At 35.3% G+C, this 26,236-nt stretch overlaps 1 protein-coding gene across 9 annotated transcripts in view; it reads right to left on the reverse strand.

Annotated features, from left to right (window-relative positions):
• Positions 1-26,236, reverse strand: part of PCLO (piccolo presynaptic cytomatrix protein) — a 324,118-nt gene that overhangs the window by 140,333 nt on the left and 157,549 nt on the right. The gene's annotated exons all lie outside the window — the stretch shown is intronic.

Here is a 26,236-nt window from a genome sequence, read left to right on the forward strand (position 1 = left end):
ACTTATATAAGCATTCATAATTAAATTTATATATAATCTGTACAGTCAAATAGATGAGTCTGAGCCAGACACTGAATGCATACCCATAAGCTATAACTTGTACTGAAATCCAGACAACAAAGCAGAACTTTCTCGTGACAAGACAGATAGTTCTTACATGATCTTGTAATTTTTTGCCTCATATCTTATGCTATATATGTTTGGTTTCTTTTTCAGGGGATCTTCTTGTTCCTTACAAAACTGGTATAAGCTTTCTTCAGTTCACTGAAGACTTTCATAAATGAAATTTGTTCCGGTTAGGAATCTACAGTTTAAAACTTAAAAAAATTAAGAAGTATAACATGATAGCAATTCAATTCCATCCAGATGTCCAGACTTCCCCACAGTTAATGGTGGAAGAGTAATTCATCCTAATGTAGAACTATCTACCTCAGACTGATAACTGTTTTTTTTTGAAGTCTCTTCATTGGTTAGGAAAGTAGACAATGCAACTGGTTAGATGCAATTCAATTTGCATCCTCAATCACTAATGTTTTTGAAATTTTTTTTAGTTTTAAAGTTCAGGCTCCCACACAATGTATACAGATTAGGAAGCAAGACCTGAATGGTTTTGAAATTATATCCTATAGCCCTTGAAGCTTCTTACAAATCTTGCCTTAGCAAAGGAAAAGAGATTGATCTACACACATACCCTGAAACAAAAGAAAAATCAGCTCAGCCCTTACAGAATGCAGACATGTTATTACCACCATATGGAAACATTTTAGCCCAGTTTAAAAGGAGAAGAATAAAACCAATATTGATCAAATTAACTCTCCTGCCTCTGCAGAAAAGGAAAGCATTTCTGCAAGGATTAACTGCTTTTAATTAAAAATGGCATTTATTTTGAAATAAATGCTACTTCATTCAGATAGGATATAAATAATATTAATTTTAAGTAGGAGTTTATAAAACAGTATTTTCTCAGTTTATTTTGATATGACATTAATAAACTGTACAAGTTTTTAAGAAGTGTTGACAATTTCCTTTTGCTGGTCCTCTGTTACCTAGCTTTAAAAAATTGTAATAATTAACACATCATTTGACACAGATCTTTAAGGAAACATTCACCACCTTTTCAAATGCCATTAAAGCTCTTTTATTCTCTTCATCTAAATTCCATGAACTTTTGCACGTTTCAGATTTCAATAAAAGCAATTTAATCTTTTCAGCTTCCTGTGGCCATTTCACAAACCCATGTTGTGCCAACAAATCAAAGGAGCTAATTTTATCTTCCTCAGTGTGCACTTATAAGCAAAGACAAATTAATCATCTACAGTAGGTCTAGTTGGCTAATGTTTTATATTGTAGAATCAGTGTAATACCACTGTTATTTCCCCCTCCTGAACTGAAATTGGGATCACAGATGGTGAAGCAGTTCCAGATGGTCACTGGTATTGGGAAGTGCTATTAATAAAACAGTCATTAAAAGGTCTACAATACTTTATGGAATTAATATTTTCAGATAATAGTTAAGTTGCTGATGCATAAATCTCAGTGTCAGATTAGTATCAGTTTTAACAAAAAAAATTTGCTTTTAGATCTCTCTCTATATGAAGAAACTTAGACTAACAGATATTATAGGAAGATGTTACACTTGCTTTTGAAAAAGTATTGATAACCTCTAGCTTTTAGCTACTATTCTCACAAAAGGAAGGCTTAATTGCTTTTACTTGAGATTTATACTAGGACAAGAAAATTATTACTGTGATAAAATGTGTGTCTTTTTCTTGTTCCTGGATATTTCCATCATCACTTATGTTAGCATGCTCCCTGGGAACTGTCTTAGTAGATTGAAGGGAAGTTCAACTGCAATATTTGAGAGACAACTTTAAAGTGACTATTATTAGTTTTTGCATTTCCTTTGAATTTGTTAAATAGAATTAAAAAAAAAAGGCAAGCTAGGCAAAAAGGCAAGGGCTGATATTTGCCAAATTCTAATTTCTTTGTCGAAAAGAATTGGGAGTGGAAAGGGGTAATTGTGCTGTCTAGTCCTATCTCCGTATTTTTGGTCATTGTCTTGCATACATTTCTAATGTATGCTGACTTTACATTTGAAGTACCCAAAGGAAAGATGGGGCAGATACCTCCATGAGACCACTCTGGAGCCACAGAAACCTATCAAATACAAGCAGGCATTCTTAGACCTTACAATCACTGGTTAAAGGTTAAATTAGATGTCAGAAAGATGACCTTAGCAAGCTCTCTGACTTAATAAACAATAAAGTTTCCTACTATATTTTACCATGTTTTCCACCTTAATTCTAGGCAGTTTACTTCTAGCTAACTATTAGTATCCTCACTAATTTTTAAAAAAAATTTTTGCTTAGCAAATGACCACTCTAAATGTCGAGCGCAACTTCCAAAAATTAGAAGTAAATTATTCTAGTTTTTTGTTTTAGCATGATGCTCATATAAATGTTATTACTTTTTTGATGACTCTTGTATAATTTAACACTAGCCTGGGATATCCCTTCAGGGTGGACTTAATGGTAATCAGACAAGCTTCTGAGACAAAGCTGACCTTGTTAAAATAAGGCCTAAGCTCATGCTTGAAATAAAGCCACAGAGAAGTTCTCCACAATACTACAAACTAAAGAATGGAGAAACAAACTATCTTCACCTTCCAACACCACTCCTTAAGCCTCACAACGTTTTGAAATAAACATAGGATGAAGTCTTCTCAGTCTTGCAGTTCAGTGACAAGATAACATCACAGTAAGGAAGTCAAAAGACTGAGCTGAAGGTTGCACGCAAACGGATTTAGCAAAATGTTGCTTTTCTGCCTTGCCAATACCCATTAGTCTTGATGTGAGTTATTGTCTGAGTTCAGATTTATAGAGGTCATCTGGACAAAGGCTTGGGAACACTGCTGAATTAATTGTGTGGTGACTTTGGAATAACTCTTTTGCAATGATCATCCTGTTCCTTGTGAATCTTTCCAGAAATACCTTCTTCTACCTATTTTTGTCTCTTTTAATTTGATGTCATTGTTGACAAAGCCAGCAAGACTCTGACAAGAATCAGTTACTAGGAAATACTAATATGTTCTGCTGCTTTTTATCTGTTTTAAAGAGATAGTTTACTTTGGGAGACTGAATGGCTCAGGATACCTGTAATGAATTTGTACCTCTAAACACCGTGTTTGATTTTAGCTACACAATCTTTCTTGTCCTTGTCTCAGCTGAGTTTTTAAACATGATATGCTGCTCTCCATTCAGGTAGCCATGTTTGGATATTAGTTTCATTTGCTCAGAAGTTCAGCTTTGACACTTGAACACACAATTCTTGCATACTTCTAGCATGTTTTAAATTGTGCCATAAACATTTAATCATTATTATTTATTCCTCTTTTAAAATTTTCTGTGATCACAACAACAACTTCTTCTTTGGTCCCCTTTGGAGCTTACAAAACAGATCTGCACTTATATATATATATATATTTTGTATAAGTAGAGAAAAATCCTGAAAATAATGTATACAATATGTATACATATATGCATTTTCAGAAGCCAATTTCAGTTGTGATGACAGCATCTTATTAGTTTGTCATGACCAGGCTATATAACAGACATAGTGATGTCAGACTACTACAGCCTGTGTGCTGTGACAAGCAATAGTAAAGTGGATTACAGATGAGGCTACTCCTCTGCCACAATCCCCAGGAGACTCAACAGCATGGTGAAAATCCTGTTCTATACTGCAGAAGGAAAAAAAACTCACTTTCTGCAGGGCTAGATTCACTGAAACATTTGATGCTAATTTGCAACAGACTTGAAATGTCAGCAGAAAGTTGGCTGCATTCTGATTTTTCTGCTACCAGAAAAACAATGAAAATAATATTTTTTGTCTTCAAACAAGGACCATGCAGTCAATAAACTGTCTCAGAAAACTTATGGCTAGCATCAGTTGAGAGATGAATGCTGTTGTGTTAACGAAATTACTGTGAATAAACTGTTTTAACCAGATGTTAGGTAGTGGAGGGATAGAAATTACTTTCTCATTCAGAAAAAAAAAAAAAAATCACCTAGGGTTGGGACCAATGCAGATTGTTAAGGTAAAGCCTGTGCTGATGCTCACTTTCTCACTTTCCAGCTCCCACATCTTGGATTTTTCATGTAACAAAAACCTTCCCAACTACAACCCCCCCCAAAGCCCCAATTTGCACAGTTAAAATTGCAATTGTAATACACCTGTTCTACTTATAGAGGGTTGGAATGTGTTACTCAGTATTACAGCATGTGCTCTTCATTGTTAAAAATGTATCAGAAGAATAAGAAATTTTGGCAAATCATTGTTTTAAACATTTAATTTCCTACAAAGAATCCATGGAAATCTGTTATCGTTCATTAAGAACTTCTCGGTAATTTAACAGTAATTTAACAGTATCTTTAAAATTGCTTGCAAATGAGACCCAAATCCTAAAGATATGAACCCTAGTATTAGATGACTTCATTTTAAGTATGGAATCCTTAACTACATCTTCCTATAGGTGCAGAGGTCCTGAACAATGTTTTGTAACTTGTCCCGTGCAAAGAAAATTTCTTATGTAAGTTTTTATGGACACTTCTGGACTTAATAACTATTATGTGGTAACTGCTGTTGAGAAGGCACCACCCTTGTTAACCCCTGGTTAACTATGTCAGAGCAAGAATATTGAGAAGCTTCTCTCCACTGGCTAAGGCTGACATAGGGACACTTCTACAGCATGAAGAACCACAGAAGGTGGGGACCCTCCAAGGAAGACATCAGGTTAAGGGAAGCAGATAAGCTGTGTATGGTAAGGAAAATATATAGAAACATGTATTTAATGAAAGCTGGTCTCATCAGCAGTGCTGAGAGTGGAGTAATATATTCTCTGAACAAATTCTAACCCATAGTAAAACCCTATCATACAACCAGTACTGCCTTGGCTTGTGTGCCATTGCTGGCAAGGGTAGTGCAAGATTAATTTGATGAGCTGAATTTGGCCTTGTATAGGGGAGTGAAATACCCTGCTTCATGAGTAATATACTAGAGCTTTCCTTCAATGTACCTCCTGTCCTTTTCTTTTCTGCAAGTATGTTGCTCTGGGGACTGAGCAGTCAGGCAGAAAACTAGTTTCTAAATCACTACACAGCAGCACTGAGATGCCAGTCAGTCTGTTTTTCTCTTTTTTTTCCCCCTACTCCTTTGAAGGCCTATAAAGATAAATTTAGTTTCTGTTAACACCAATATACAATTTTTAGAAATAGTCTATTCCAAAACAATAAGATTTTTTCCATTTTTTTTGCTTTCCTTCATGTCAGTCAGAGTCATTCATTCCTCAGATAAACACTTTTGTACTTTCCATCCTCTTACTCCTTCATTTTCTCTGTGAAATTATTTGAAATTGCCATTTTCACTTCAAATGCAAGGGAGACAGCACAGTGCACTTCCTAACAGCTGACGTGAGATACCAACTTCTATCCTCAGTTAAACACATAAAAGCCCATATGCTTCTTTTGATCATGAGGGGAGAAAGGAGAAATTCAAAGGAAATTTGATATGCAAACTACAGACAGATGTGGCTCTTACACTGTGATTTTCAAAGGGATCTAAATCTACATTTCATCTACTTTATGAGAGCAGACGTAATAGTTGTTCCCAGTTGTTTGCACAGAAGACAGTTTTACACAGTCTAACTGATTTGGGATTCATCTGGAACAGGACTGACAAATTTGCCTATAAAGGGTAATGGGGCAATTCCCTTCTCAATTTCTAAAAATGAGAAATAGCAGTTTAAATCAGCAGTAATACATCATTGAAAAATCAGTTTTTAAGAAAAAAATGAAATCCATTTTTTTGAAACTTTGATTTAAATAGTGGAATTGGAACAAGCTTCTATGCATGGCATTTAAAGGATTTTAGAGAACATACACATTATTCAGAAGCTTACATTTTAATTCCCTCATTTTACCTCTACAGATCTTATCTATAGTGTTTGCTTTTTCTGCTCACTGAAAACAGTCCTTTTCCCCAATCGCCTAAGTACAATTCACCACTTTTTGTAATTTTTTTTTCTTTCATAGCTTAAGGGTGATGTAAAAGGGAAACATTTCTGGTTAATTCACAGTGATGTTACCTGCAAAACTCATTATTTTCTTTTTTATTCCTAATTTCTTTTCCCCCTCTGCTACCCTTTGCTATTTATCTTTTCAACCATATTACTTGGATTTGCAAGATGTACTGGGATAGCAGTTTATGTGAGAGATTCACTGTTTAATTATATTAACTGTAAACAGAGTTACAGGTATCTCAGTTACTTTGCAATGGAGAAAATCTCTGGCAGATTGATTCAGACAATGGGCATTTGTCAAGCCAATAGAGAGAGTCAAATTGTCAGAGGTGAGCACTGCTTCTGCATTGGAATCTCTTTACCAAATGGGCTCATTGTTTTCCCCATTATTCAATCTCTGAGAAAGAAGAGAAGTAAAAATGAGGAAAAGGAAGGGAAAGGGGGAAAGGAGAGAAGGGGGAAAGTCTGTCCTCCAACCTGAGGAACGTGGTCAGAATTTCTTTTCTGAATGACAAATACAGATTTCATACTTTTCTATGAGAGGCTTGAAAACATTGTAGGAAATATACAGCTGCTATATAGGCAATAGCTACAGATGCTTCCTAAAAGCTTGTCTTTGTGCTAAGAAATGTTAAATATCCTCAAGTATTTTATTTATATATCAGTATACTAAAAACTATTGAGGGACTTCACAGAAAGAAAATACTATTCTACCCTTGTTGCACTACTTTGTTTTCATTATCAACTCCAGCTCATACTCTGAGAGCTAAAGCACTACAGCCCCTGCTCCAGGGCCAAAGTCTGATAAAGAATTTAAAACAAATCCCTTTGTCTGTGAATTAAAATCTTTCCTCATTTGCTAATTACTTTTAAGAAGATATCCAAGATTTGTTTAAAATAAAAAAGGAACAAAATGAATGGATTTTTCTATACACTGTCTTCCACATGATTCAGGAAAGTTTCTGAAGAGGAGAATTCTTAAGCATATTTTACTTTGACAACCCAAAAGATTATGATATAGATGACTAAACAGAGGACAAAGAGTCTATGTAGGAGTCCATGTATTGAATAACAATAACTTGAACAAGAGAAAGCTTCACTATATGGAGAAATAAAAATGGCAAAACTAGAATTCCTCTGAGGCAGATGCTTAACAAGATTAAGTCAAAGCCTGTAGATTCATGGTGACTGTACTATAACATTTTATATTACACTACAACATAATTAGTGCTTCTTAATCATCCATTACTTCTTTTTCTCCCCTCTGGTGTTTCACTGACAGTTTAAAAATAATTTTACATAAATACAGAACCGAAAATACTCCGAACTTCTCTGCCAAAAGGTTATCAGAAGTTATCAAAGTTCTATGATGTGGATGGACAATCTGATGCCTCTGATAGATTAAGATACAGATATTGTTTGCACATGATGAACCCTGTCTCCAACACAACCCATTTTTGGATTTAACTAACTGATAACAAAGAACTGTACCTTAGTAATGTGTTTCAATACAGAGGCAATGAGATTCTGCCACTGGTAATTTAAACAAGCTATAATAAAGGATATTGTACCAAAATATTAACTGCTAGCTCTGGGATTTGTTGATTGCAAAGCTGCTTGTGGCAATAGAGAAAGGCATCAGTCAACTTTATCTTCAAATAACAAAATCCTTGGAATAAATTTTTCTGCATGTAATGAAATAGCCTTAGCATGGGCTCATTCACTAATAGAAACCAATAATAGACCATTTCCTATCATGTAACACACAAATCATTATGTGTCCTACCTCTCAGTCAGAATAATGCATTTTATTTGAAACTCAGATCTCATCTATGGGAAATTTTACAGGATTATAAAGAATATTTTCCCAGTAAATGAGAATATACTTTAATTTCTTTTCCTTTGCAATCTAACTGAGAATCCTGGCCAGAAAATACTCACGAGAAAAATTCAGAACAGTTTATACTTATCAGTATGATATGCATATGCTGAATTAGCACCATCTGTTTTCAACAGATATCAGGCTACTTTGCAAACTTTTGGCAACAATTAAAAAAACCCAACAAACTAAAAAATACCGAAACAATCAACACTAACTCCCCCTTTATCTTTGAAAGAAAGAAAATATCAATCTTGTTTCATAGGGAATGAAAACAGAAGAAAACAAAAAACCCCACAAAACTAAACAAAAATGGTGTGAGAAAATCTTGGCTTTTTCTGCCTCTCCTTCACTACAGACTTCCTCCACAGGATGGGAGCTGACGAGACACCACATGCTGTGCCACAGCCCTTGTTTGTTCACAAGAGTGAGGATTCATCTGCCCAAGCACAGGCATCATGTGCAGAGTTAATCTGAGCTAGTCCTCCAGACTCCTGAAATGCAAGGAAGTGCCATTTTTCTTCAGCTCACTCCATAATCACACCTGTTTCACTTGAAAGCCATGAAAACGGCCACATGTAACACAGATGCCACCAGGAAATGTCTCAGGACAGGAGGTCATTCCCACTCACCACAACTTGAGCAGTTTCAATTCCTGCTTTTGGCTCCTCTGCTTGAAGCAGAGTTTTAATCCTTTTGGTTTTTTGCAGGAATCTCACCACCTCTTCAATTCTTCAGAAATTACACCTCTCCTCAGCAATCAAAGGTTCTGGGTTTGGCTCAGTTTGATCATTCAGGCAATACTTACTTTATTCTGTACTCATGATGCTTTACTTCCCCAGTCTAAGATTAAAGGTGGCAGAGTGAGCAGAGCTCTGATTAACAACTTTCTTTAAAATGTGGTTCATGCTGGGGAGCAATGGCCATGCAGCTGCTGCTGTAAGGCACAGATTAGACAAACTCACCAAGTGCCCACCTGCCTAATCCAGACCTTTACACAGCAAAGCCTTCTTTTTGACCTTTCTGCTCAGCCCTGGCTTCATCCATACTGCCGTGCACCTGCAGAATGGTCTGCATCAAATTCCCCCCCACTCTTTCCAAAACTTCCTTAAAATTACCAATACAATAAATTCTGTTGGTGGGAAGTATATTTCTGACTCAGCTCTGGTACTATATACCATGGTCTCAATATTACACACTGAGAATAGAATGGAATGGAATGGAATGGAATGGAATGGAATGGAATGGAATGGAATAGAATAGAATAGAATAGAATAGAATAGAATAGAATAGAATAGAATAGAATAGAATAGAATAGAATAGAATAGAATGGAACAGAATAGAAAGTAAAATAAGTTTGGGAAACTCTCTTTGATTGCTGAGACTTCTCTTCCAGGCTTCAATCCATTCCAAGAACTCACCAGCTATCAGGTCTTGCAGGAGACTCTGCATAAGCCCCTCTGCCTCAGCTAGACAAGTTAATTTCTCCTTCAGTTCATGTTGTAAAAATATTTTTTTCTCTTCTATGCAGTTTCTCAATGTCCCCCTTGAACTTCCTTCTGCCTGAAACTTTTTTTTCCTCTCCCCCTCCATCCCTCATTTTCTGAAACATAAAAATTCCCCCTAAAGTACGCTTGGTTGATCCCTGGGCAGGCGTAATCCTCACACCTTTTAAAGAAATGTAGTTGAACCTGACAACAAACAGAGTGGATCATCTGCCACAGATGGCAAAACTTAGGAGGTGTGAAAACTACTCACAGTATGTCCGGATTTTCCATTACATTTTTCTACAGTGAGAACATGCACTAGCCAGACCACACAAAACTCCATATTCCTATTCTTATTCTCATATGAAAATGGCATTTCCAGTTTGATACAAATGCATTTCCAAGTGACACAAATTAAACAAAACCAAATATACCTCACCCCTAACCTTCAAAAAGCCAACTTTTTAAAGAAAGCATTTACAGTTGAATAAACACATACAGAAATCTGCTACACTGATACAAAAAAGAGCATCTTCTCATGGAAGAAAAACAGCTTTCTCTGTTTAAACAGATACCAAAGTGAAAGAGATTACCTGTCTTTTTTTTTTTTTTTTCAAAAAAATATTTTAAAAGGTATGAGACCATTTTTTCAGAGTTTACTTTTTGCTTGAGTTTTTTTTTGTTTGCTTGTTTACTTTTACATGTATTCTACTCTCTGTGGATATTGCACCAGATTTAATCCATGCAGCTGCAACACAAAAGTGACAAATGCTTCATCATTTGTATTTAAAACTAGATTGTACATCCACTCCATCTCTTTACCAAAAAATCCAGACAAGGAACTCAGTTTGGTCTTGATTAGCTCAACTGAATAAAACTGAGTTTTTAGAACATCCTCTTTCTCCTCTCTAAAGGCACACATGGAGATAACATTTATATTTTATTATTTTACTAATTATTAAATATAATTTCTTATACTAGCACTGTAATCTACATTCATTTTCAGAGGAGGAAGTATTCCACTCCTGGATAAATTGCATCAGATGACAAACTTGTATGCAATGTGATATTTAATGCGACTGTGTAGGGCTGAGGAAGAAGAAAGCAGTAACCTTTAATGAATTTTTCTCCTACTATTTTAATAGCAATTATACTATTTTAGAATCATGACCTTCCTCTTCCCATTTCTGCTTATTGTGATAAGCAGGACAGGAAGACAGAAAGTTGGCAAAGACTACTTTTAAACACTAATGAAGTTAAAAATTAAGATAAGGCAGCAGAAAAACCAGAAGTTAATGTAAAAAAAAAATGTGCCATTTGCAGTTTCTAACCCTACATATGTAACAGAAAAAAAAAAAAAAAAAAAAAAGGAGAAACAGAATTTAATGCAAGAACAATATTTCAAGACCTGAAAGAAAAATGAAAATTCCCATAGTTGGCCTGGAATTTAGGATATATATTCACTGCATGTACAAAAGTTAAAAAGCTCTTTTCTTCCTCCTCATTTTCAGAACTCCTATACTTGTTCTAAACCATTCTTTGTCCACTGCTGCCATAGATTAAAAAAAAAAAAATCCAGATAAAAATAGCTCTGCTTGATTATATGCATATGGACTATACCAATCACCCTAAACACGCAATATGATGTTTCTTATGCAGAAACACAGGAAATAATCATTAAAAGATGTTAAAAGGATAATGACAGATTTGGGTTGGTTCCCTTCTCTGGTGTTTTCTATGTGTTTTATTCACTGTTTCAAAATTTCTAGCAAACACTGAGTATACAAAGAAAAGAAAATTAATGAAACCCTGAAATATTTGTAATCATCCAAATGCACATTCTAGACCAGTGGAAGAGCAAGAGCTAAAAAATTAGTCTAAACCATTGAAAACTAGTGCCTACTGAATATATTAGTGACATCTTATCTTCACAAAGTATCAGGCTTTGCAGCCATGTCATTCAGTGGTTTTTGGGTCCAGAACATTAACAGAAAATCAAATGACTGTTCTGAAGTCTCAAATAAATCAATGCTCACTGGACCTATAACAGCCTGAGGTACAGAGTGGTGATACATCCCCTTAGAGTGGGAAATGGCAGCATTTATGCGTTCAGAACTGAACCCATAAATGTGTGAGTGTGATTTGTCAGAGATGTGCTCCCAAAGACTGAAATGGGCAGAAGTGATTAATGGTTTTTAGCTGGTGAGGATGTCAGAAGAAGATGGCTCTGGAGACAGTTCCAGGACAATAAAAGTTTAAGAAAATGGTATTACACCAAACAAGGACAAGTGTGGACTGTGGAGTATCAGGATGAACATGACAAGAACATTTATTAGTTAGTATTCAGTCAGAAAACAAGAGAAACTGGCTAACCATGAAAATGGTTCTTCTAAACATTCATTGCATGATGCTGCCACTGAGAACTTAACTAGGATGGAAAGACAAGAAGCACAAATTTTAAACAGTTTAATTCTGAAAGGCACCCTCCAGTAACAGGCCATATTGGCATGTTTAATGGCACTATAGAGATGAGGAATGTCTACTTGAAACACTAAATAACTGTATGTCAGACAGTGTCTGATGTAGAAAATTAGTTTTGGTCATTAGTTCACCTGTACAAAATCAATGGGTGCAGAGATTTTGTTTCACTTTGTCTCATTTTGAGTCAAATCTGATTTTTTGGGCATCCTAAGATTATTATCAGTTTAGAAGCACCTAGATCAAAATGAGAAAACTAAAAAAAAAAAAAAAAAACCTAAAAAAAATCTATTTAATATTTTGCAAATTCTGAATATTTTTTGTATTAATTTGCTATTATTCAAAATATAAATATTGCATATTATTTAAGCAAAGCAACATCTCTTAGCTGAAATATTTGATCCTGCAAAAAAAATTAATGTTTAAAGGGTCTCAGCTTTATTAGCCACGTATTTATTTGCCTGTGAGCTAAGACTGAGAAAAAGATATTGTTTAGCAACAATCATGCACTGATTATAGAGCCTTGGAAAGACTAGGATGGTGAACATAAAGTCATTTTCCATGATGAACATTCCTGTTATATTATTTCTAAGTCATCAAGTCAAGTATCTATAAGATTTCACTCCATTTTCAGATGACAGTATTGATGCTCATAGATCTTTGATAAGACTATAAACAAAAGAGCCTTTCTATAAACATTACAGAACTCATAAAACCTACAGCAGCCCCAGCTGTTTGTATTTCATCAGGAAATATGAAATAATTTATTTATAGGTTCCTCTCCTGAAAGCACAGCAATCATTCCAGTACCTTGCTGTACTTCCAGCAGCCAGGAACCAGGCTGCTGAACAGAGATGAAGATTATCTCTCATGGTGAGGTACTCTGGCATTTACCTCAGAATGCTTCATCCAGGAGCTCTGTGTGTCACTGTGCAATTCCTTAATGTGGTGTTTGAACATCACTTTACACACAAACACTAAGTACTGAATTCACGATGAAACATTTTTCTTTACCTGCTCTGCTCTCTTTCGGGAAAACATTAAATCACTTTGTATCAGTTGATGATCTCATTTTTTACTGAAAATATAGGACTTAGTCAATGTCATGGAGGAAAAGCTGAATGAGGTGGATTTTGATCTAAAATTGCGTCACAGATTCTATTGTCATTAAACTGATTTCCAGTTGTTGAACTTCATGTGAAAAAATCAAACTACTTGAAAACCTTCAACTTGTTCTTAAGGCTATTCTTCCTTCTGTAAAACCAGCTCAGGAGAAATTATAAAGCACAAATTTCAATTTGCTCTTTTTCAGTTGGCCACCAGATTTCCAAACAGTGTTTAAATGTTGAATTTCCTGAACTTCGGGAAAAGGATTTGTAATATGCTTTTTTAAAAATGCTTTGAAGTTTAATACTAAATTATTGGTAATCCTATACTTTCAGCAGAAAACTCACAACTGATTACAAAGGCTTTCAGAAATAAGGATTAAAAACACACAGAAATATTTGAAAGCATTGACATATTTCTACCCATTATATAATTACAAAATGTTTAGCACAATGAAGTTAAAACATACTTTATTTCAAATTTCTACTTTTTGTGAGCAGGACACCTTTCTTGATTCACCTTATTTCTTAATTTATTACTAATTTGTCTGTGCAATATATCAACATGGTTAAGCTACACATCAAAATTACTGAAACAAAAACAGAATCAAAAATTCAATGCAAAAATGAGACTTCCAGAGTCTCAGCTATTCTACTGATATCTCCAGTTCAATGAACACATTTAGAACTTTTCTATATATTGAACTCCTTCCAGGCTTTGAAGCAAATGGAGCTGATTATCACTGTCTGTCGCTTTCCCCATTCCACCATTTACTTTATTGACTGTACTGTCCATATTCCAGAACAAGTCAGACAGAAAATCCTTCTCCATTAATAAAAACATTCTTTTGTTGTTGTTGTTGTTGTTGTTTTTAAAATATTTCCATTAGGAATGGGTAGTAGAGGGGAAAAACCCCATGGTTGTCTGGATTTTGATTTGGTGGGGTATTGCTTTGATTTTTTTTTTTTGTTTATTCTTTTAAATGACATAGGAAAAAATGTGTTTAAAGAGAATCACTACCTATTTTTTCAGCTTGAAAATGGCCTGGCCTTTTTTTTCTTCCTCTCCAAAAGCTATCACTGTATTTTTTTTCTCTACCATACAAAACTCCATTCTTCCTGTGCAAACTTTGAACTTCTTCAATAAAAAATTCAGATTTAAAGGTTAGTTTCCACTAAAAAATTTCCAGCAGTAATATGTCAATCATTTAAATGAATAGCCTTCCTTTCTGCTCCCCACATTCTGTCAATTTAGGGGGTTCCATTTTTTATAATAATCAGAACTGAGAAATTTTGTTTTAAAGACTGTGCAAAAAATTCCTTAATATTTGAAATAGTTGGATTAGCAATCCAAAGGAAAAAAAAAATTCTTCAAGGCATGATCCACAGCTCACTGAATTAACAGTGTATCCTTAATTTTAGAGATTTTTGTATGAACCATCAGATTAATGATTCTACAACAGAAACACAAGCCTCTATAATTTCAAAAGTCAATGAAAATACTCAGATCTGAGCATCACAGTAGATTCATCATAATAGACCACAAGGGGTTCAGCAGCAATGTTATAAACATACTTTTTAATCTTCCCAAAGAGAGCAAAATATTACAGCATTAAGATAGTAAAATTCATGTCCCAAGAAATTCCAAAATAAAATAGCATTAATGAGTGCCAACTAGAATTTGGGATTCTGATGAAACTTAAAAGTGTTTTGACAGTGCTATATCACTTGTCCTTCAATTGTAGCTTCTTATTATATTTGTACAAAACACAGAAATATTTTTATGTCATATTTTCTGAAGAAGTATTTCAGAGAGATGTTTAACAGAATACTATTACTGGATTTTGGGGAATTTTTGTTCAAGTCTAGTTACCTATAAGATCGGAAGGAGAGAAATTTTCTAATCTATGAGTTAAAAAATCTAAAATACATTTATATAAGATTTTCTATGTATAATGATGATAAGATATTAGTAATTTAGAATGTATATATCACCTATGAACGACACGCACCGAAAAAAATACCAGGTCTGTTTTTTTTGAAACAATGATTTCTTAAAACTTAAGTGTATTAAAAAAAAAAAATCTAGAAAATTGGAGGAAGTTCTAGTGGAAACAAAAACCCAACAACCCAAAACTCCAAACCCAGGAATTTCCCAAATTACTCTAAACTAATTACAGGGCTTGAGAGCTTAATGGGGGGCATAGACTAGTGTTTCCTGAACTGTGCTGTGTGTTTCTTTATAAAGCTGTGTAGGAAATGCTTTAGGAAATGTAATTTGTTTCTGAAGTGAAGCAGCACAGGAGTTTGAGTGTGTCTGCAGTCGAGCTAATGAGAACAATAATTTTAACTGGAAGAGAAGGACTCAGATGGGAGAGTCTCCCAACACTTCCTACCCTGTTTTATATCCACACAAACCATTAAAAATGTCATTTAGAGATCCCAGAGTAGGTCCAGTAAGATGTTCAGGGCTTGAGGGAGAGTGTCTGTTCAAAGAAGGGAGGTTAAGGGAACTGAGCTTGAAAAAAAACACAAATTGCTGTCTTCCACTCTGAAATGAAGCAGTACTGAGAAGACAATCAGACTCTTCTAAGGGATGCACAATGAAGGACAAAAGGAAGAAGTTGCACAAGGGAAGTGAAGCACTCTTCAACATGAGAGCAGTGAATTCTCAGAACAGAATGCACAGACAGTAAAATCTCCATCCTTAGAGATTTTCAAAATTCAACCTGGCAAGTCCTGTAGACATCTGATCTAACTTAATAGAAATTAGCCTGGCTTTGAGGTCAGGGTGGGCTGTATGACCTCCACAGCACCTTTCCAACCTGATTGTTGTGATCTGTGATGACTGAGGAGTTTAGAGAGGAAATGTTTTCAAAATATTAAACAGACACCAACATCTTAATGGATATACTGCTATGATGCTGTGTAAGGAAAGAAAGATTAGGGACTTCAATATTTATTCTAATTAAATAAAGCTTTGATGTCCCATAACTGCAGAATGTGTGAGCTGAAAGTACCCTCCAGAAAAGCCATTTGCTTTCTGACATATATGTATGTGTGTCTGTGTGTGCACATATGGTAAAAATGCTACTTCTCTAACATTTTCAAAACTTCTTGTTTTCCATCATGAGCTTTTGGGCCAAATGATGAAGAAACAGGAAGAAAAGAGATAAAATATGTTCCTCTTCCTATATTATCATTCCTCAGACAAGCAATGTTTAAACAGGCTGTAAGAACATAAGGATTAAGAGCAGCCTACACTACCACAGTCACAAGAATCACTTTTTCTGCCAAAAGAAATATCAGAAGGCATTACAATAAAATTCTCTATACTACAGTGTGTCTAATCAAATGGGCAAAGCACAAAATTATTTATTCTATTCCATTCTTCTTGAAGACCATTATATTGCTGCTGTTGGTTATAACTTAGGAATCATAAAAGGAGCATCAATATGATGTAAATGATTAACCCAGACAGTAATTTTTTTTTTTTTTAAAGGCAATAATTGCTTCTAAAGTCAACTCAGACAAGAAGCATAATTTTATTTCACTGTTGCCTTCTTGCATTGTATATATACAGCAAAACCACAGCTATGAAGGAGGTTACAAAAAATGCATTCCAGAAACAAATGAAGTAAATATTATCTCCAAACTAACTTATGATGTCCTGAGTCTTATGCCATTGTGTTTTAATAATGCTATACAGCAGCTGAAAATAAAGTCTCAGTCTTGAAATAATCTTCCCTACATTAAACTTAAATTTTAGGTGGGTAACTCTCCTTCTGATTCTCTCCATCCATCACCCTTCCTGACTATCTCTTCACCTCTGGCAACTGCTGACTGTCTAAATCAAGGAGTTATCCAGACTTAGAGAAATCAGACCTGCTAAACTTCTCATCCCACACACACACTAAAGAAATCCTCAGCATATAATCCTCCTTCAGACCTTCCTCCATACTAGTTATTAAATTTCAAAGCCTGCCTTCACTTGTAGCTGCTGGCTGGCCCATTCAGCCTGCCTGGCCATCATGCCCCAGGGAAAGGCTTGCCAGGCAGTGTAAGAGCACCAGCACACCCAGTGCTTGAGCTGGATTTGGCATCAGCAAACAGCTTGCAAAGTGAGTAAGGTGAGATAATCAAAGCTGTATTTTGATAGGAACCACTTAGATTGGATGAGAGAGAGAGAGTCTGAGAAAGACCAGCTGGGAAACAGAAGTAGGGTTTAGCAAGGAGATTAGAGGGAAGATATGGACAGATGGAGAATGTGAACAGAAATTGAACTAAGACCCAAATTCATGATGTATAAAATGCATGAAGTTCTGAAGGAGAGCCAAAAGGCAGGCTTCCTCTGCAGTCTCACACCAAGGGAGAAATTTCAGGCTCTGCATCACAATTTCACAGAGATGTCGAAGCCGTATCTTGTGACAGACTTACCCCTGTATCTGGAGTTTCTAAAGAGTTGACTTAGGCAGCACAGCACTAACCAACCCTGCTACTGTTAATTCCTCTCTCATATCTTCATTTTAAATGCAGGGACTGCAAGCACTTACCATGCCATTATGGATTCCACTCCCTGAGCTGAACATTGCAGCAGGTAAACCACTTTTTTTACCAGAGTTCAGCTGCTTCTTGGAAACAAAACTGAAAGTTATTTTCAGAAATTGAACTGAAAAGATAAGCACAAATGAAAAACTTGCTCTCTCCAAGTGGGCTTTGAGAACTGTTGACAGGATAGCTTCTGAAATTCTGAATTGGCATCAGCAGAGTCAACCTTGTCCTGTAAATAAGAGGTTTGTCTGCACTATGATGCCCATCTATCAGCAGCCATTCATCTTAAAAGCATGCTGAAGAGACCAGAAAATAGTGGAAAGACTTTTTGTAATGATGTTTCAGTGAATTAAATGAAAGTTATTTTAAATTAATATTTTTAAAATATTTTTCTTTAATTAAGCTTTAGGACCTAGAAAAAATTTATAAATGTAACTTTAACTGAATCATAACTTTTTTTTGTGCAGAATTGATAAAAGGTAAATAGTACATAATTAAGAAATTCACTGTTTTGAAAGAAAAAACAAGAAACAAGAACACAGAAAAGCACAAGACAGGTTTTTTGAGTGACCATGGGACCAAAAGCAGTCTCAGTCATCTAGAACCTTAATGTAGTCATTTGAGAAATGAGTGGGATTAATCTTATTCTAAAGTAACTGGATTAACTACTATTCCCTTGGAGTACTTCTGCCTGCAGATTATAACAGGAATATACAGTGACCAGATCAGGTGGGATTTTTCACCACCAATATCTAATGTTAAACATGTTATTTCCAACCCTTCATTCCTTAGACTATGTTGTGTCAGCCAAGGAAAACAAGAGACTTCCAGGCTTCAGAAGAGAAACTAAAATAAGGAATAAATGCTACTTCAACTAAGGGAGGGAAGGAACAAAACAGGGGACATTTAGGCTATTTGATTATGCCTGTCCCATCTTTTAAATGAATATTGAATTAATTTAAAAGATTAAATTCTTATTAATTCACCCATATAATGGAAAGGGCCATATATATCTGAGTGGTTGTTTACTCAGCACTCTGTGGCAAATGCTGTATTGACACAAATTAACAGCAAAGATGTGCATGATATGTCAGAAGAGCCATAAATACTAAAGAAAGTTGTATTTAATTTTAGAATTTAATTTTTAAACACAATTTTATTACTCATAGTGCTCAAGGTATTCTTGGCTTGGAAAGAAAATCAGTCATGTAAGCTATCTTACCCTTTATGGTATTCCCAATATTCAGATGTAACACAGTTTCACTAAAATATAGCAGTTCTAAGGCATCTGTGCTATTGCAGTTATAAAGTTCATGCCTACAAAATATCCCAGGCCACAGATTGAGATAATCTATCCTGTGTCTCTACTGGTTAGTAAAGTAAAGTGTGGTTAATATTTCTCCTATTTAAAATAATGTTTAACACAGTGAAAGACTCTTATCTTGTCCAGCTTTGGTCTTCTTTCTAGATCCGCACAGCCAGATCCTTAGACAGCAAACCAACATTGTCTAAATCTTTTATCCTTTCTCTTATGCTCAACTTTCAAACATCTCATCCTCTAACTCTTCAGTGGTGCTCAGCTAAACTGCATTTAGTATTAAAGCTGAAGTCTCACCAGCCCCTGAGCAGAGCAGAACAGCTGCAGCACATCTCCTACACAGGCATCGCTTGTCAGTACTTCCCAAAACACCACTACCTTTCCTGCAAGCACTTGATATTTTTAACTCATATTACATCTGAACATTTACTGGTACACTGGACCATTTTCACTTCTGCTATTGCCTAATCAGCAATATTCCTGTTTTGTTTTCTTTTTTTTTTTTCTTCTTTACCCATAGTGTCTGTATCATTATTGAAATTTTGGAACATTGCTCTGAATTGCAATTCTGCTTTCCAAAGTAATTGTATTTCCTATATCAGTCTAAAAATTTTATGAGTCATTTCTTCATACTTTAAATTGCAAATTAAATTATTAAAGAGTAAAGTCTAGGACAAGTCCCTGTTTGATACACTTGAAACTGCTTTCCTGTCTGACAGTGACCATATTGACCTAAGATATTCACTTCCAGCTGGCAGATAGAAAGAAAACTTCCATTTAAAAATCATTGAAAAAGAATTAGCTTAGCAACAATGTTATGTTGGAGTAAGAATGTAAAGAAGTGCAGCAGAAGGGACTATTTTTCTTAATATCTAATCATGGGATTTGATCTTGCAGCATTATTATGCAAAACCATGTGTCTATCTTAACAAATTATTTTTAATATGAAATCACTGTCTCAGAAAAGCAATGCCTGATTAGAAGGATTTTGAGCCTCAGTATAAAAGTAAAGTTAGAACTAACATTGGCAAGCCTTATTAATTTAAAAACTAAGAAACAAGCAAACAAACAAATAGTTGCTATTAGCACACATTGCATTTTTAAACACTGATAGCACAAGAGGATCGGGTCTAGTCAGGATTTCTACAGATAAGCAGCAAACATTCAGAGATCTGGTATGAATTTATGAAGCTAATAATGCTGTGAAGAGTATTACAAACATGAACACATCTAGCTCAAAGATTACTGGACTACCTTCTTGTCATCCTTTTGTAATTTTTATTTTTTGGGGTGATTTTATGGGGTATATCTAGCTCAAGAAATATTTTTCATATCTTTCCTAAGGGAATAATGTAGAGTTTTGAAATTTTTAGTATCTCATATGCTAAAAATAAATTAGAAATTACTATAAACAAATTAGCCTTCTTCAGGAGAAACTCAGTAGGAAGCTCTGTCCTAAGTGTAACTCAAATGGGCTCAAATCCCAGCAGGGAAAACCAGTCCAAACCCATGACTGGCTCATTTTGGACAAAAATGCAGTACAGCAGATAATTTACATCAGCTAATTTGATCTGTTATTCAGCTTCTACTGCACCAAACAACTTGCTAATAAAGCACAGATAGCACTTTCTTTCTAACAAAGATTTTATACACATTGTTCTTCTGCTCCTTTTGGAGAATGTGCATTTATTTTACCAGTATAGTTTTCAGAGCTTCAAAGATGCTCATTAAACTGTAGACAGAATAAAATGCAGGAAGCCAGAATTATCAGGAGAGCATGTGAAAGAAATCCTCTTTTTTATTTCAGTCAGACAATTCCACTTGTAGAACTTTTACCCTCCTATTCATGCTAAGTACAGTAATCTCTGGCTTGAGAGGAGATGAAGGTCTGAAGCAAAACAGAGCTGATGTAGGCCAAAATTTGCCCATGGGTATGTGCCCCTCTGTCTTTCTTCTGAGCCTGCTTGGTTCCACTGTATAAATTTATATCCAGTATTTATTACTTTAAAACAAGGAACATGATATTTACCTATTTCCACACCAAATATTCCAAGTATTCTAAAAATAGATAACCACAGTAACCAAGTGAACCAGAAGTGAACATAGAGATACTATTGTACCTCTGGGTTGTTTTTGTATTTCTGGAAGAAAAAAGACAGGGATGGCAATTGTGGCCAGGGATGATTTCCTTAATGTCTATATAGGAGCCAGCTTGAGAGGAAGATGGATAAGCTGAAAGCAGGTGAGAAAAGGCCCAAGTGACATAAAACCAGGGCTCTTTGTCAACTTTGCCACAAATCTCGTGCTTTATAAAAGAGTGTTAAGGAAAAAGAGTGAACACTATAATGATTTTCTATTATGCATGAACGTCCCTTGGTTGAATAGAGAAGGTGTGAAACCAATGAATACAAAAGTATCAGGCAGAAAAGACTGACCCAGTTAAATGTGCTTTAGAAAGTAATGTTAATATGACATGTTGCCTAAATTTGGGATATTCTATCTCTTTGGAAGACCTGACAGATGGAAAAAAAGAAGCTTCAGTCACATAAATGTTATTCCAAAGGATATATATAGGAAATACTTCACAGGAAACAGTAGCTTGGAATGTTAATAGGACTCTAAATAGTAAATAATTTAGACCACTGGTGCAAAAAAAAAAAAATAAATCTTGCTAAAACCACATGGTTAAAGGAAAAAGATAGATCCTATTTTATTATTTACACATGGATAAGATTGTTGGGAATTGTTTCTAAATGTGACAGAGACTGTCTTTGTAACTCATGTCCCAGTGAATTTGCTTGAAGCACACAAAGAAAGTATTTGACAATATTAAAGCACAAAAGAAAATTGGTGGGGAAAATCTACAACTTCTTGGCCTAAATTCAGGCTCAAGACAAGATTTCCAATCTATAAGCAATTGATCAGCATTCAGGTCTAAGTGTAGGGCCTGTAAGGCCTCAGTTGTTATGTGTATTATCACACTTCCAGGCATTCCTGCATGTGCAGCTCACAAACTGCATGGAAGCCATATGAATTATGCAAATCAGACTTCTTCCAGATCATTCTTTAGGACTGGTTCATGCATGCTCAAAATGAAGGACCTTGCCACCAGTGTCTGGAGAATTTTCATTAAACCACAGCCCAGTGATGTCACTTAGAAGCAAAGCTAAAAAAATAAAAATTTAAAAATTTAGATACTACCAAAGATGGTTCCTCACTCAACACCCATCTGTACTGAAACACAAACAGCAGCTGTTTCTGCTAAAAGATAATTCTTCCTTTATACAAAGTACATATTTTGCAGAAACCAAAATGTTATTCCCTTTTTCTGGGCTGAATCGTAGAACTAAGATGGAAAATTAAAAATCATTGAATTAAGGCTTTTGCAGTACAATGATGTGACCATCTATGTCTCAGACCAAAAATCACTTCTGAAGATTTTACAGTAACTAAAAGAAACATAACAAAGTACCAACCTCTGTTAGCTGGAATTAAGCTCAGATAACAAGAAACCAAAGGAAACACCTATGTCTTGTGCTTCAGCAGTATAAGAATTCTGATACCTGTCATTCTGGCATGATATTAAGAAATGAACCTACTTCCTGCTTCTGAGGAACCTGAGCAAACAGAAATATCCACCTTCAAACAGGGTAATTATCCCTGCCTTTTTCTCTCTATTCATTATCCATGGAGAACACTCCTTGCTGAACTACAAGTCTGGTGATCAGCTTAGTCCTGAATAAACAAGCAAAAATCAGATCATGGATATGATAGATGGAAGGTCTTAATTCTACTGGGAACAACTACCTTGTTTTCCCTTTTCAGTGCTCACGTGTGCAGCACGTCTGACACTGCAAAAGTCACTTGTGGATTCCCCATCTCCCTGCAAATATTTAAGGCCAGGTAGGATGTGGATTGGAGCATCCTGGTGTAGTGAAAGGTGTCCCTAGTGGCAGGGAAAGTTGGAACTAGATGAAAATTGAAGTCCCTTTCAACACACACCATTCTGTGATTCTGTGAAATCATGAAGTTTTAACCTTCTAGTTTTAAAGTTGAGAACTTCCAAATACCACTGAAGGTGATACACATTAATGTGTTAATAAAGCCATCTAAAATAAATTCCACTCCTAAACTCAGTATAATTGTGCTCTTAATATAGCAATAGAAGAAATCTTGCATTTCTTATGTAAATAAAGACACATTTTGGGGGATTTCACTTGAAATAATTACTTTTTGTTTAACTACATTATGAAGACTTGATTTGTTTTTCCCTTACAAGGATGGTAAATCACACCAGATGAAAATGTCAAGAAAAGTCTCTCTTAATAAACATATTGATAGGATTTACTCTAAGTGTTGAAGCTTAAATGTACAGTTTCTACCCTAAAGCTGACAGGCTGTTGACAGATGTGTCTTTGCATTAGTTTCACGAATACAAACACTTCTGCTGAGTCTGTGCATTGCTTAGCTGGGGATGCTTTATGTGTGTGACAGGTCATGTGCAAGATCTTCTGCAATTCGCCTCATTTTAGCTGAACAGACATTTTGCATCCAAAGGCAAAAGGAAGACAACTCCCATCTTTAATTACACATATGCAATCTGTACAAGTGCCAAAGATGACTGTGACTGGCATGTGACTTGATTCTGTGGCACACTGGTGTAGAGCTGTTCCCTTATTATGTTAGACAGGTACTCACAATTTTTTTGTGGCTGCTGAATGGATGAATTGCAATCTTCACTTCCAGACTCTATTGACAGCTCCTGGTGCTCTCATGGAAACCATTCCTATGGCTATTCACCCTATTGAACCCTACCATGCTGGACAGTCTAATAAAATCAGTGCTGGGGAGCTCATTGCCACAGGGAGTGCAAGAGACACAAAGCTCACAAAACAGCAAAATTTGGTATCTTTGCAAAATGTCAGTTCTAATGGGTGGCTTTCACAACTTTTTCTGCTGCTGACAATTTACAATTTTAATTTTTTCTTGACTCAGCTCTACTGATTGCTAATATATATCACTAATGGACAGCACAGAGGAACTACAAAAGCAGACAGAGTGGCAAGCAATACTTTTTCTTTGGATGAATAGGAAGGCACCATCTAAATTCTTTCTAGTGTTCACACAGAGACAATGACTATAACAGACCATCAAGTGGAATTATAACATAACCACACAGAAAAATTTCTGTTGTCAGAAAATTAAATGTGACACCACTGAAAGTAATAAAGTAATATTACCTGTATGTTTTTATTATGTGATTAGCTAGCAGGTTACTTTTCAGCATTTCACTTTTACTAGATTAGTAATGATGTTGTAATGATTTCCTCTTCAAGCTGCCTTAAAGAAGGCAATCATATTTAAAGCAACAGTTCTAAGACATATTTAATCATCTTAGTCAGAGTCTCCATAACATCCTTCCCTGAAATGTTGTAAAAAAACCATTTTCTATTGGAAGAAGTGCATGACTGATGAAAGGGCACTGTCTGAGAAACGTTATCATTTCACTGTAAATCTTCAAAAGAGATCAGTTTTATTCTTACTCTTTTAGTCCCACCAATTGTGTAAGGATCAACTTTTTTTGCTCAATTGTCATGAAAAAAATGTCTGTGAATCATAGACATGAATACCCTTTTCACCTGAAATGTTTATGAATGCAGACAAAGACATAACCCTGATTCATGAGCTATTAAAAAAGTGATAGGATATTCATCCATGCAAAAAATATTCATATACACATTCAATTTCCTTAAGGTAGTGAAAGATCAATCTTTCATTTCCATTTTATTCTTTTATGTTCAGCTCTAGTAAATTCTCTTTTTCAGAGTGAGCTGTTTTGGAAGTTTTTCCATACTGAACTTCACTCTTTTGAATGACATAACTGTCCCCTTCTACCTTTCCATTTTTTAACTAGGAAATTAGAAACTCTGTGTCAGGAGGCACAAAAGCATGCACAGAGAATTAACAAGGCTTAGCTGCTGTGGGCACTGTACATACAAACAATGAATAAAAAACAGTTCCAGTGCCAAAAATATTTCTAAGTTAAGGCAGCATCTTACTTCCACACTTAGAAGGATAGTCCAAAAGTGATCCTATATTTAAACTTAAATATAGCAACACCATGTGGCCTATAGTTGAAAAAATGTCAACAAGGTTTACACTTTGCCAACAATGACACTGTGTGTATGCTTTCACTGAACTTTTGAATGTGATAAAATGTATAAAAGAAATCACTGTCCAGTCTTTCCTGTGCTTCAAGATGATGCAGCCCTAAACCCATGGTATAACAAATGGACATGCTGGAGGGAATACTGTAAGTCTTGTGGAAACTAGATAATTTAGATCTTGTACTGTAGAACCCTCCTTCATAACATAACTTGAATGAATAATTCAGAACTGAAACTGATATAGAAACTGCAAAAGCAATTTATGTCACTGTTTCCAGATGCTGATGAGGTCAGTCAATTATATTCTTCAAGGATCACTGTAAATATTTTCTTTCTTGTTGGTCATGTGCCTTTTTTCCTCCTTTAAACTTCATGTACCTGACCTCAGCATAAGCTATCTGAAACTCAGACACAGTATGAACAAAACTCCATCAGAGAATAAAAAGCTTAATTCTTGACATAGCATCAAAGCTGAAGTCAGCCATGATGGTCATGGGAAATTTGCAGAGCAGCTTCCTCACCCTCTAATCTATGGCCAAGTTAATGCAGTCCATTTTTTATTCATGGAAGTTTTTTTTAATTTTCTTGTGTTTGTCTACTTGCACCCTACCTTCCATAAAAATGTCCCACTCCTTTATTTAGGCTGCAACTACTTTGAGACATGGGCTATTTGCAGCCTGATAGCTGCACACTAGTGGAAACCATATAGCTCATTGCTGGTTGGGCTCAAGGCAAAAGCATAGAGAACATGTTGGTACAAGAAGAAACAATGGTGTACAAGCTCTTTGTTTTCATGTCTCATTAAAGAATAATGTATGTGTTCAACTCCACTGTAAAGACCTTTAAACAATGAGTTGTTTGTAGAATTCATCATCCATCATAGAAGGATACCATTTATATCAAATATATATGTGTATCTGTGAAATAAGTGAACTGAATAATTCGTTCTCAGAAATAGTTTTACTATACTTTTACAATTATAATATTTTACAGTATTATATCTACTCTCCATTATTAAGAAGGACCCAACACTTTCTTACAATCCATGAGCAACCTTTTTCAAGATGCTGTTCCAAATCCTCTACATAAAATTTAGTGCTCATGCTAGTTTCTCCCACCATGCTTATCATTCATTAGTGAATGATGTTTATACAGAGCACCAATGCCATAACTA

This window comes from Agelaius phoeniceus, chromosome 5, assembly GCF_051311805.1.
Source record: "Agelaius phoeniceus isolate bAgePho1 chromosome 5, bAgePho1.hap1, whole genome shotgun sequence".
Lineage (NCBI taxonomy): Eukaryota > Metazoa > Chordata > Aves > Passeriformes > Icteridae > Agelaius > Agelaius phoeniceus.